The sequence below is a fragment of the Ovis aries genome, chromosome 12 (assembly GCF_016772045.2).
Source record: "Ovis aries strain OAR_USU_Benz2616 breed Rambouillet chromosome 12, ARS-UI_Ramb_v3.0, whole genome shotgun sequence".
Lineage (NCBI taxonomy): Eukaryota > Metazoa > Chordata > Mammalia > Artiodactyla > Bovidae > Ovis > Ovis aries.
In genome coordinates this window covers 3,586,054-3,599,837 of record NC_056065.1, presented here as the reverse complement: position 1 = coordinate 3,599,837, position 13,784 = coordinate 3,586,054, and the positions used below count along the sequence as shown (strand labels likewise).

Below are 13,784 nucleotides of genomic sequence, written 5' to 3'. Positions count from 1 at the left end.
GTTCCTGCTGCCTGTGTGAGCCTGCTTAACCCGAACGGCTGCTTTGGGTTTTCCACAACTGACTTTGGCTGCTTGTGACCTTCACCTCTGAAATCCAGGACCCTGTTCCGTGTCTGATACTAGGTCACCACCTCTCAGGGACGGGCCAAGAGCTTTGGCCAAGCTTCCCCGTGCCCTGGGAAGGATGCTGCATTCATTTCCTAGGGCTGCCCCAGCCAGGCACCACAAAGTGAGTGGCCTAAGTTGCAGGTATCTATCGCCTCACAGTTCTGGAGACTAGAAACCAAGACGGATGGTGTCAGCAAGGCCACACTCCTCCTTGGAGTCACGGGGAAGAATCCTTGCTCACCTGAGCCAGCCTGTGGTGGCGGCTGGAGTCCTCACTGCCCTAGGCTTGCGGCCGTGTCTCTCCGGGGTCTGCCTCCCTCATCACCTGATGCCGTCCCCGTGTGTGTCTATGTCTCTTCCTTCTTATAAGGACACCAGCCATATCAGGTGAAAGGCCCACCCCACTCTAGAATGACCTCGCCTCAATTTTAATTGCACTTTCAAAGACCCTGTTTCCAAATAGGGTCATTCTGAGGCATAGGGCTTCAGACTCCAACCTATCTTTCAGGAGAAAAAAATTCAAACCAGAGCAAATGCTCTGATGACTAACTGCTCTTAGAAGGACCCCTAAAGTCCTTTAAGGGGTTTTTGGTGTTTTGTTCTTCTTTTCTTTTTCTTCTTTCCCTCACAAAAAAAATCTGTAAATTAGGCAGAGGAGGTTTTCTTAGCTTGTTTTGTTAATGGGGAAATTGGAGTATAAAACAATGACACAAGTCATCAAAAATAGAGATAAAAATAGGATGCATGCCTCACAGCCCCTCACCCACGGCTTCTGATTCATACTCCTCCCCACCTTGGGTTACTGGCAGTTCAGGGTATGTCAAAGGTAAAGATGAAAGGTCGATTCCAGCCAGTCTCCCTAACAATGTTTTCTTGTTCAAATAAAAATATATAAGCTGCTGAAAGATTAGTGGTTGCTGACTCCCCCAAAGAATCCAAACGCCTTCCTCCTGCCTGCTCCTACATGGAGATAAGATCCTGCCAAGAGGATTCCAGGGAACCTGCTATTGTTTGTTGGGGGACAGGAGGCCTCACTTCCTTTGAGGCATCCTCCTCCTCCTGTTCTAAGTCCTATAGCCTCTCCTGGGGGGCCTGGGGTTCCCATCATCACCACCGACATGACAGGAAGAACACTGGCCTCAAGTGACCCCTGTCTGAGGCTCTCGCCTGGGAATGGGAATCTTGAGTGGGCCCCACAGGGTGGAGGGGCGCCTGGCACTGAGTCGTGCATGGCAGGCACACAGAGGTAGCTCCTGGGGCCTCAGTGATGAGGTCGTCAGGGCTTCTCTGCTCTGTCCTTCCTGCCGTGTCTACTGTTTTCAGCTGAACCGCTCTGGCACGTGCATATCACCGTGGAAGGGAGGCTGGGATGACTGCCCCGTGTGGACGTCAGTGACCTTGGGAGCACGGCTCAGTGACTTTGGCTAGGGAGCTCTTAAAAGAGCTTGTGCTTATGAGAGGAGGTGTACAAGAACTCACCCAACATCCACACAAACCTGGGGTGTGTGGAAGACACCAGGGTTTAGAGCCACAAGGCCAGGCCTCAGGACCACAGTGTGTTCCACTCCTCAGCGTCAGCATCTGCCCTCGTCTTTTCCACACTTGCTAGGTTATGACATAACACTAGCTTCTTTAACAGAGAACCCCCCTCTCCCAGCCAAATCAAGTGGCTTAACCCAATTGAAGTGTATTCCTCATTCATGGAGAGGCCAGTTGAAAAGACAATGCTTCAAAACCCTGGACTCCATTTGCCTGTGGTTCCCGCACCCCCTTGGACCTCAGAGTCATTCTACTATCCTGTGGGCAGGGAGAATGCAGCAGCTTTGCTAGGAGGTCTTCCCAGGCCAGACCTGAAAGAGGCCCAGGTGCCAGCGGGACACTTCTCTGGATTTATTTGACTTGAGGTCTACAGGAGCAGGCACTCTGTCTTGTTCATCTTTCTGTCCATCGGCTAAAAGGTGGTCCGCGGCCACAGCTGTCTAGAGGGGCTGGGAATGGGTAGCGAGCTGTGGCCTGGTGGTGTATGGGGGCTTTGAATGAACACTGGTCGTCTCTGCCTCACCAGGCCTCTTGCGAGGATCCCTTCTTTTCTCCTGCTTCTTAAATGTGAGTGTGACTCGCGTCTGCCTCAGCCTCTTCTCTCTGTCCCCTTCCCACCACTCTGAGATGGGGCGTCTCTGCTGGGTATGGCCTATGGAGACAGTCCCCGAGTGGACCGACCATCTCTAAACCTGTGACTTTTTCAAATTAGCTCCTGTATCTTTGTTTCTCATCCTGCACCAGTTGGTCATACGGTTCTTTCATTTGCCCAGCAAATATTTATGGAGCCCTACCTTAGGCCTGTTTCCCTAAGAGGAAATTTTTTTGGAAATGCCTGAGTCAGAAGCTGATATTTAAGTTTTTATTGGGAAGTTCAATTCCAAGGAAGCAAGAAAGCAGAAAAGGGAAGTGAGAAAGACAGAGAAGGGGAATAGATACAAGGAGGTGAGCTCAGAATGGACCAATTGGCAGGATGGTGTGAGGGCCGTGAGTGAGTTAGGACTCCTATCTGCCGGGATCTTTCTTCTCCTGGATCTGTTGCTCACAGCCTTTCTTGGGGATTTGGTCCCTGCACGTCTGACTTGTAATCGCAGCCTCTCCAGGAAACTGCTGGGAGCCAGTGTTCCTGCCATCCCCCAGCCCGGGAGGAGGCCCAGCACCCTGTCCGTGGTCAGCACCCTGCCCGCAGGCTCCTTGACCCCGGTGGTCGTGTTCACAGGTGTGAGACCAGGGAACAGCAGGAGCCCTCCCCAGTACTGCTCTGGCCAGAAACAAGATGGGGAGCGGGGAGGAGGCAGGCCTAGCCCAGAGCAAGCGCCAGGCACTGTCCCTGCGGCCTGGGCACACAAGCATGCACCAGATAGGTGGAGTCTGCCCTCACGGAGCCTAACTGGGGTCAGGAAGACGTCCCACTGAGAGGAGCCCCCGCACCCCCTACCAATTGCGTTGTCTCCCCCCAAGGTGAGCAGCATCACACCCGGGCCCCCCAAGCTGCAGCCTCCTCTGCAGAGCCGGCCGCTCCCCCACCCCTCACACCCCCTCCAACCCAGAGCAGTCCTTGGGTTCAGTCAGCCATCGTAAGCGCCCTCCAAGTGCCGGAGTGAGGGCAGGCAGCCGGGCTTGCAGCCACACCCGGCCTAGCAGGGCTGCCACGGCATCTGTGGGTGGAGGGGTGGCACCAGGCCGGGCTTAACTCCACGACCGCGGGCCTGGCGGGCCTGTCACAAGGTCGCGCCCACCGCTTGTTCCCTTGTGCCCCGTCACTGCCTTTCACCAGGACTATTTCCAGGGCATCCCAACCACCCGACCGGGTCTCTCCTCCTCCCAGACACATTTCAGAAGCCTGGCTCCAACCACATTTGCCCCTGCTCCAGTCCCCAGCAGCTCCTCACGGCTCGCCTCAAACCCAGGCTCGGGGCTCCGGGGCTCTGGAGGGCCTGGCCTCCACCTCACCTCCTCCCTCCACTCCCGCGTCTTCTACCCCGGGCCAAACAGGGCCACCGCCATTTCCTCAGCTTCATGGTTTTACTCCCAAGATTCTTTCTTCCCTGTTCACCAGAGGAGCACAGTCCCCAGAAGGACTCCTTTTCAACAGGTGTTGACACTGTAGCCGCGAGATATTAGACCCAGGGCCACGAAAATCCAGGTTGGCGTCTCAGCGCTGTGGGCTGCGCCTGTGAAACAGTCAGCCCTGGCGGCGCCTCTTTTGTGCCATCTCTCTTCTGCCAAGCAGATCAGCCTCTTGAAACCAAGGGGAGCCCTGTGGGGCTCCCAGCACAGAGGCCTTTCCCCCCTCATTTCTTGTAGGCAAGACTCCAGCCTCCATGACCTTTCCTGAGTTCCATAGGGCAGATGTAAACAGTTTCTAATCAAGGAAGGAGCCACCAAGACCCACCTGAGGCAAAGATTAAAGGGCCTAGAGGATTAGGAAACTGCACACACCCTCATCTCATCAGCAAGCCCACTCTTGGGAGGTATTGTTACAAAGCTTCTCATCAAGTCCTCCTCTGGGGGACACTTAGCTTTTCAAGGCAGGCGTCTGCTGTGTCACCCTTTGCCTGGCAAAGGAATAAAGCTGTCCTTTGCTATTTCACCTGAAACTCTGACCCTTGAGACTCCATTCAGCACCAGTGTGCAGAGAAGCTGAGCTTTCAGCATCACTGTTCCCGTCACCCAGGGCCCACGCAGCCCCGCCCAAGACCATGTCTCATAGTGAACCTCACTCCCTGGCCACCTACCACCATCTGGACATGTTCCCAAGGCATGCATCTTCCAGTGAAAATCCTTCCTCTTCACAAAGCTTTCCTGTCTGAGATCCTTTAAATCTCCACAACCCTTTAGCTGTGTTTCTTATACCATTATTTGCACCATGTCTTATTCCCACTGATAAAATGCCAAGTATCCATTTTGTGTCCCCACAAGGGGTCTGACTGTTGAATGAATGCGTGCAAGAGAAAGAAAGGAAGGCAATTCAATGAACACATAGTCAGGGCCTCCCCCACAGAGCAGAGGCTGAATGCCATTTTCCAGTGGAGCCTGTGTCAGGGGGAGAGAGGGGAAGCTGCTGACTTTTGATCCATGTGGACAGAGGAAGCAGAGACTAGAGCCCAAAGGTGCTTGGTGACTTGGCTTCCCAAGGCGTTAAGGGCAGTTCTGTAATTATCTCTGAAAGTTTAAGTTTCAGTCTCATGTTCAAAATCAGCTGAGGACAGTCCACTTCCCCTACTCACAAGCGCCCACAGCAGCCAGGGGGCCCGTGATCACTTCTAACATGCTCTCTGCTGCTGCTAAGTCGCTTCAGTCATGTCCGACTCTGTGCGACCCCATAGACAGCAGCCTACCAGGCTCTCCCATCCCTGGGATTCTCCAGGCAAGAACACTGGAGTGGGTTGCCATTTTCTTCTCCAACATGCTCTCTAAAGAGGCTCAAATGCACTTCTGTAACTTTACGGATACCTGTCTGTCCCCTCCCCCAGCACACATGTGTCATTTAAAACCGGGTCCCCGAAAAGGAGAAGAATGGGGGCCCGGAGATTCCAAAGGGCACCCATTTAAAAGCAAATTAGCTGTCAGAAACCAGTGGTTGTCCTGAGGGTGAACTGATACACCCTTTCAGTTCAAGTAGACCAAGAGGAATTTGCCCTGGAATTTTTCCAACCTTAATGTATGCTGTCCAATTATTACACTTCATGGAAGTCACTGCACCCTCCCTCCAGGCGTGTTTGCCAGTGAAACAAAAAAATGAGTTTCAACTAGAGCTTCTGTTCCATCAAACATTCCTTTCCAGGCCCTGTATCTGTCACTTCCTGTGGCCAAGTGTGGGTTCAAGGATATTAAGTCCTCCCTTAAGAAATGTAGAGTCTAGTTGACCTAACAGACCTAGACAGTAAGCAGCGATGAAGTGGTATTGGGGACTCAGACTGGACAAAAGAACTTTCTAACAGTGAGGACTATTAAACAAAGGGTGGTCCTCATGAGGAGGGAAAAATCCCAGCTCGTGCGGGGATGGGGGGCAGGGACACCCCCAGTGTATAAATGTATTATAAGCCTTAGAGGGGTTCCTTGGGATCTGGTGAGTCACCTCATTTGCAAGTGTCTAAACTCACTTTATTCTCCTTTAATCTGCCAACCATAGTTACCCAAGGCATAGTGACAGGCAGCTCAAATGAACCTTTCACTAATGGTACTGAGCAGGACCCTGTGGGACTCTAGGGTGATAGGGAAAGAGTAAACAGACAAAGTAGATGACTGAATAGTTAATTCCACTAGGGAGCTGTCAAAAAAAAATATGGGAGACCCCTATAAGGTAATGATTACTCAAGAAAGCAGGTTTGCTTAACCACAAAACCAAGCAAGCTTGCTTAGCAACAAAACCACGCAACAGAAGCACGTGACACCCCCCCAAACAATGAAACAATGGTGGCGTGAGACCATGCGCTGCCCAGTGAGCTCAGGGCGTTAATGATCCCTAGGACACGCTCTCTGCACACATAGAAAAACAGTAACTGCGGACCTAGCTTGACCGTGTAGGGATGAGAAAACTCCGCTGCTCACCCTGGAGGAGGAGCTGGTGACGGAAACATGATGTCTCCTCAAGAAAGGCAAAGAAGCTCTTCTCCTGCTCCTACTTTTCTTTTGACTCTAAAACTGTAGCCCACTAAGTTCTCGGGTGCGGCATTTCTCACCTGCCGCCTGTAAGCCTCACCAGCATCCTATTCTAATAAATCACTTCTCTGCTGTCACTGAACTCTTCTCTGCACTGGGACGTAAAGGACAAGCTCTTCAGAGGCCCCGGAAATGACACCTAATGGCTTCAAGGGCACAAAATCTTTCTGTGTCCTTCATTTCTTTGATTATAGGAAAAAGTCTTCATTCAGCCTCTGTGACCTTCCCTGAGTGCCAATGGGCAGTTTCAAGGAGTTGTTAGTTAGGGAAGGGAGGGGATGCAAGACAAGGGAGAAGCAATGCAGACCAGCCTCGGGGCAAGGTCCTGCTTCGCCATCAACGGATACACACAGCACTATCTAAGCTATTCTGCAGGTACTGCGGGAGAAGGCAATGGCACCCCACTCCAGTACTCTTGCCTGGAAAATCCCATGGACAGAGGAGCCTGTAGGCTGCAGTCCACGGGGTCGCGGAGAGTCCGACATGACTGGGCAACTTCATTTTCACTTTTCACTTTCATGCATTGGAGAAGGAAATGGCAACCCACTCCAGTGTTCTTGCCTGGAGAATCCCAGGGACGGGGGAGCCTGGTGGGCTGCCGTCTATGGGGTCGCGCAGAGTCGGACACAACTGAAGCGACTTAGCAGTAGCAGGAGCAGCAGCAGGTACTGAAACCCCCTCCAGGGGAGAGAAGTTAAGGATTATCAATGGTATGCCGCCCACAGGCATGCAGACCCCAGACCAGTTGGACCTGAAGGATGACAGTACTGACTTCTACTTACCTCATCCAAGAATGTGCACGAGCTGACCACACCTTCTTTGAACAATTACTATAAAACCTCTCACCATCTTCTTAGGTTGGGACACACAATTTTGAGGACATTAGCCCTCTGTGGCCCCCCTTTACGTGGCAAGGTAATAAAGCTATCCTTTTCTGCTTCACCCCAAAGTCTGTCTCGGGGATTTGATTTGGCACTGGTGTACAGAAAAGTTGAGCTCTAGGGAACACTAACATTTTAACTCACTGTAGGTTCCTAAGAACTTCAGGTTGGGTCACACGCTCTTACCCGAGAAGCCCGGGGAGATGTCAGGACTTGCCTCCCATCTCACGAGTCTGGTTCTGTGTGTGTGTGTGTGTGTGTGTGTGTCGGGGGTGGGGGGTTGGTGGGGAGGGAGGTATTGATGTGGTGTGCGTGTGCAGCGTAAGAGTGAGGGCAAGGTGTGGGGACCAGAACCTCTCCCTAGCAGGCACACACGTGAGTCTGATAATTCAACCAACAGAAGGGCAGCTCTACTGGCTGGCTTCCAGCAGCAGATGCAGAAGTTCCTAAAAACAGCCAGAGGCTTTTTATGGTAACAGACCCTCTGAGGCACAGACTCAGACCCTCAGCCTCTCCTGCCTCATCCCTGCCATCCGCCCCGCCCGCCCTGCCCTGCCCCAGGGCCCAGAGTCTCTGTAAACTCCATTCTCAGCAGGCCCCAGATCCAGTCTGCGAGGAAGCCCAGCTTTCCATCCTCCCCACCCACTCCACCCACAGGGCTGAGGTCACACCGGCCCAGCCTCTTTTGCAACTTTCCCAAGTTTGTGCATAAAGAGAGAGGAGGAAAACTCAGAAGGAAGTGACTTGGCCTCAGCAACTTTGCTCCCAAAGCCTTTTTCCTTTGATCTAGCTGAGACTGCTGTTCTAAGAGGAGCCCCCCAGACTCAGGGACGACCCCCCACCTGCCATCGGAGGCTGAGAAGGCTCTGGAAGCTTTTCCTGGTTCTTGTCTGTTCCAGCAACCCCAGAGGTATTTGGGTTTGTGGATGTGGGGAGGAGTGGAGGACAGGGAGGCTTCGAATCTGGCAGCTGTGGAGCGTAGATCCAGCCCAGAGACCCCTCCATGCCTGAGCAGCTCCTAGAGGGTGGCAGCAAGCCAAGGCAGAAAGGACTCCTTGCCCAGCCCAGCGAGCCAGCCTGGTTGGGGCTCTGCATGGCCGCAGGCAGGGGGCAGGACGCTGCGGCTGGCCACACAGTCAGAGGAGGGCAGAGAGGGAGCCGGCGGGGCTGGGCCCTCCAGCACCCATCACACTGACAGGGCACCTTCCAGGGTGGAACTGGGTCAACCCAAGGGTCTCGTGGGGAACCAGGAAACACCTGGAGTAGGAAAGCGTCCCTCTTGTTCTAAATCGTAAATATTTCTCAGCGTAGCTCTGCAGGGCTCAGGGAGTCAATGAACAGAGTTGAATAGACTCAGAGCTTAGTCTTGGCTCGCTGCAAGCTAGTTGTTCCCGACTCTGGAGCCCGCTGGGCTGTGATGGCGTTTTATTAACTGCAAAGTGTCATGTAATTACAGGCATCATTGTATATTAATGAAAATAATTGCTCTGGACTGTCTGATCCATTCCCTATCACACAAGGGCCACGGAGATAGTGATTGATCTATATCTTTGACCTCCATAGTACTGATGTGTGGTAGGCACGCAGTATATATCCTGATGGATGGATGGATGGATAGACGACTGTTCATTGAAGACTCAATATTCCTGGCATGGGTCAGCCTCTTTAGAGGGATTGAAAGGTGTGAGGCATTGTCCTGCCCTCTAGGCACTGACAGTCTACTTGGAGAGATAGGACTAATACCCCCAAATAACTTAAAGAACGGGAGTGCTGAGCCTCCTGAAACCAGGACTGTGGGTACACATCCCCGAGAGAGCAGGTCTGAACCTGCTGGGATTGGGGTGGGTGAGGTGGACTTGCAAGCCTTCCTGAGAGGCAATAAAGACTTGTGCTCTCTTGATAGCGTCTTTTCAAAGACAAACTTGCTCCCAAGATTGTAAACCCCATTTATGTGTTAGGGTGGATACCTCTGAGATTTGCCAAGGCATGGGAGCAGAGAGGGTAGGAGGAAGGAGCAGGCTTTGCCAGCTGCTGAATGCTCGTCTGCCCCTGCTCACTGCCTCTCATCCCTCCTCCCTGTCCGCAGCAGTGCCCCCTCACCCAACACCAAGGAGGCAGAAGCTTGTGTCTGAGTCCTGGTTGGGGCCAGAAGGGCAGAGAGAGAAGGAAAGTGGGCAGGTGAAAGCAGATTGGGTCCAAGAGTTCTTAGGAGACTGGCTTAAAAACACTTGTGTGGAGGGGGTGGGTTGCATGGGGAGGTATCAGCTCTGTCTTTCTTACTCTCTGGGCAATGAGTTAGCTTTAGCAGATGGGCAAGGCTAAGTCCTGGCAGGCAAGAGAATAGTTCCCGGCAGACTGTGTTCTGTGTGAGCCTGGGCTGGCTGAACAGGGGCCCTGCTTTCCAAACCTGCTTTTCTCTGTTATTTAACAGTGGAGGGTGATGACTCAGTCTGGCCTCTAGGAGGATGCACTGGTTTAAAGCATCTGAGTCAGCTGGGTTGGGAGGGAGGAAGCTTAAAAGGACAGCCGGTGCCAAAGCCCAGCCAAGGGCAGAACCCGGAGGATATGGGAAGAGGTTTCAGCCCTTGCTTCCCTGGGGAGCCCAGCCAGCGTCTACCCACAAGCCACCGAGCGTCACCGCAGATGCAGGCTGGTCACCCTCCGACTGCTAGTTATCCTGGGCCCAAGGACCAGGCTGCTTAATTTTTCAAGTAGAAGGGCTCACACATTTACTGCTGAACCACCCTAACAATGCATAAGCACAAAAACAAAGAGAAAAACCATTTTTCCCCCAGTAGAATGTGCCCCCAGCTGTCCAGACAGCGGAGATTTGTCATATGCATGTGAGGAATAGCAGTGACCCTTATACCAGGTCAGCATGGGACCCTCTCACGTGGGATTCCTTACAGACCCAGCTGGGTTCTTCTCCCAGGTCTCTTCTTGGAGTTGTACCTGATCGTATTACCGGCTGTCATGTGAATCCATTGGGAGAATGGGGCGTTTCTTCTGCTTTTGTTTCTTGGCCCGGCATTGCTTGATCCTAAAAGTCTTGTGAGAAGGCACGGTGAGGAACAGAGTCAACCGCACACACCGAGGTGGTGGAGCAGGGGAGGTGGGGACATGCTGTTGTAAATAGCCCCCGCAGCAAATCCCTGCCGTTCCGGGGGCGGGGGGTGGAACTGCCTGGCAGCACACGTGGAGGGCACATTAGGGGAAGGACCAGGTGGTGGTAGGTGAGGGAGATCAGAGTAGAAGCTGAGGTGAGCTAGAATCTGGAGAAGAAAAGACTCAAGTAAAACTCCCACCCTGTGAATCCCAGGAGGGCTGGCGTGGAGCAGAGGAGCTGGGCCTTCTGTCTGCGGCTTCTGGAGGAAATCCTCCCCTCGAGGCGGGAAGCCCATTGAGGGCACATCTGGCTCTGTCTCTCCGTGAATATAGTGGAGGTGTGGGAGGTTGCTCCAGGTGAACTTCGGGGTCCTTCTCTAGCGTACCGGAGCAGGATCCACAAAGGTCACTTGAAATCAGCCTTGGTGGGAGCCTGCACCGCAGAAAGCAGCAGGCACTGCGGATCCGGCCTCTGTCCCCGGCTACGGTTAACCGTTTAACTGGGTCTTTTTAGTTCGCTATAAGAACGAGACACACTTGCTACCCTGCAGAATCAGCCTCAGCCATGACGGATGTCTACTTTACCCACAAGGGAACAGACTCACCAAGGTTAAGAAACTCTCCCAAGGCCTGTGGCACACGGAGGTGGGATGAAAATCCTGACTCTGAAACTCATGATCATGGTCCCCGGAGGCCTCTCTCCTGCCCCAGGCACAAATGTGCCTATCCTGTCAGAAGACTTTGGGCTGCCATCCATCCATTCACCTGCTCTTTTTAAAGGAATGTCATCTTTATCAGATATTTTAAATTACAATAACTTAGACTTGTGTAACAAAATTTAACGGGAGGTATATAAAAGAAAACAATAGTTCCTAGCCTTTAATCTACCTTTCCCAACCTCCTGTTAATCATTCAGTATGCATCTATTCATAGCTTTCTGTATATGGCAAAGAAGGAGTGAAATAGCTCAGTTGTGTCCGACTCTTTGTGTCCCCATGGACTGTAGCCTACCAGGCACCTCCATCCATGGAATTTTCCAGGCAAGAATACTGGCTGCTGCTGCTGCTGCTAAGTCACTTCAGTCGTGTCCGACTCTGTGCGACCCCATAGAAAGCAGCCCACTAGGCTCCTCTGTCCCTGGGATTCTCCAGGCAAGAACACTGGAGTGGGTTGCTATTTCCTTCTCCAAGGGATCTTCCCAACCCAGGGATCGAACCCGGGTCTCCTGCATTGTGGGCAGACGCTTTGCCGTCTGAGTCACCTGGGAAGCCCAAAATTGGACCCCACAAATGTGTAAGTCCCCACAAATGTCTTAAGAGCATGGTTGAGGATAACACTGGAGCCATTATAATTCAGCATTTCTATGGAGAATTTCTCCAGACAAGAATACTGGAGTAGGTTACCATTTTCTTCTCCAGGGGATCTTCCCAACACAGGGATTGAACCTAGGTCTCCTGCATTGCAGGCGGATTCTTTACCGACTGAGCTACGAGGGAAGCCTCTGTGTATTGCGGGACAAGGCAGTTTTGTTTTTTCTTAAAGGAGTGAATTAAAAAAGGGTCTGTGTATTACGGGACAGGCATAGATATAATATTAAACATATGGTCACATACGTAGGGCTGTTGTTTGTTTTTATACATTTGGGATCATACTATACAAAATGTTCAGTGATTTTATTTTACTTAAATCATCCTTTTCCACTTCATTAATTGACTCCTTTGAAAACTGCCTAGTATTCCAGAGTGTGAATGATCATAATTTATGCCACAGTCTCTTACTGATGGACATTTAGGTTACAGGGTTCTTCAGCAATTACCTTTACAAAAATGTGTATTTGAGCATATGTGTATTTCTGTTGGATACACTTCTAGAATTAGAATCTACGGTATGTTCCTATTAAATGTTGTTACTGTCAAATTACCCTTCAAAAAGATGGTGCCAATTAATAGTCTATCAGCAATAAATGAGAGTTTTTCCCCACCCATTTGTCAACACTAATTTTTTTTACTGTTAGTTTTTTTTAATTTATTTTTTAATTGAAGGATAATTGCTTTACAGAATTTTGTTGTTTTCTGTCAAACCTCAACATGAATCAGACATAGGTATACGTATATCCCCTCCCTTTGAACCTCCCTCCCCACCCCACCCCTCTGGGTCGGTTCAGAGCCCCTTTCTGAGTTTCCCGAGCCATACAGAAAATTCCCATTGGCTATCTGTTTCACTTATGGTACTGTGAGTCCATGTTTCTCTTCCCATACACCTTACCCTCTCCCCATGTTATTATCATCTTTTCTCATTATTTACTTAGTTAGCTATTTGGCTGTGCCAGGTGTTAGCTGTGGCACGCAGGATCTTCGCCGCATAATTCAGGGTCCTCCACTGCAGCATACGGACTCTGCAGTTTTGGTGTGCAAGTCCAGTAGTTGCGGCATACAGGCTTAGTTGTTCCATGGTGTGTGGGGTCTTAGTTCCCTGACCAGGAGTCGAACCCACATCCCCTGCATTGCAAGGCAGATTCTTAACCACTGGACCACCAGGGAAGTCCCCATCATCAATCTTCTTAATTTTTGCTGTTCTGGTGGGTGAAAAAAGTAGTATTTTTTACTTAAAAAGTGGTAAGTTTGAGTACCCCTCGAAACTTACTGCTCTGCTGGCTACTTACTCTTTGCTCACTTTTGTGTCCTGTGTGGTATTTGATTGCCGTCTGTGGAGTACTTTACACAGAGTGGGCGTTGATCTTCTGTTACCCACATACGCTTCCTGCCTCCCCTGCCCTCAACCCCAGCTCTGCTGCGCCACGTCAATCCCAAACCATCCAGCCCCCAAGACTCTGACAGGGGCACCAAGAGGGTGTGTGATCCTCCCTTCCGATTCGCAGAAAGCAGTAGGTAGGACTTAGCAGTTAAGAGTGTTCTCTGGAGCTAGGCCTGGATTCAACTTCCAGCAACGATTAATGTAGGCTCTGCCACTCACAGACTGCTTCTAGAGGTGAGCTACATACCTGGCTCCTCTAAACACCTGCTTCCAGTGGGAAAACAGAGATAACAGTAGCATCAATCCCCCAGGCTATTTTTGGGTACATCAGATAGCTAACATTTCTTGAGCCCTTAATTTGTGCCATAAATGCATTATAATAAAGTATTATGTGTTATTAAATTCATGATGATATGCATATTATTTGCATATTCACACAGTGCTCTGCACAACACCAGGCAAGTAAATTTTAGCCTAGAGTGAGTGTTGACGGCTGTGTGGTGACATGTCTCACTCCTCTGCTTCAGGACGCTCACGGGCCCCTGTGGTCAGTCTGCACACGAGAGCTCCTGTCCAGCAGCCCATTCCCTCAGCTTCTGCTGTGCCTCTTAACCGTTTTGGCTGCCTTTCTCTCAGTCCCCTACAGCTCTACCAGGAATTGGTTGGGGTTTACCAGACCTGAGTCGAATACCCTAGATCCAGCGCACACAGATTCTACAGATTCGAACTCAC

The 13,784-nt window shown here is 51.3% G+C and overlaps 1 protein-coding gene across 5 annotated transcripts in view; it reads left to right on the top strand.

Annotated features, from left to right (window-relative positions):
• The first annotated feature begins 7,882 nt into the window (after window positions 1-7,882).
• The window catches only part of RAB7B (RAB7B, member RAS oncogene family), a 40,118-nt gene continuing 34,216 nt past the window's right edge, over window positions 7,883-13,784 (top strand). For 4 of the 5 annotated variants that reach the window (XM_042256999.1, XM_042257002.1, XM_004013563.5 and 1 more), the window contains exon 1: window positions 7,883-8,103. The gene's annotated coding sequence lies outside the window, so the exon portion shown is untranslated. Of the gene's footprint in view, window positions 8,104-10,125; window positions 10,258-13,784 lie in introns of all 5 variants that reach the window. The other variant, XM_042257000.1, reaches the window with a different exon arrangement.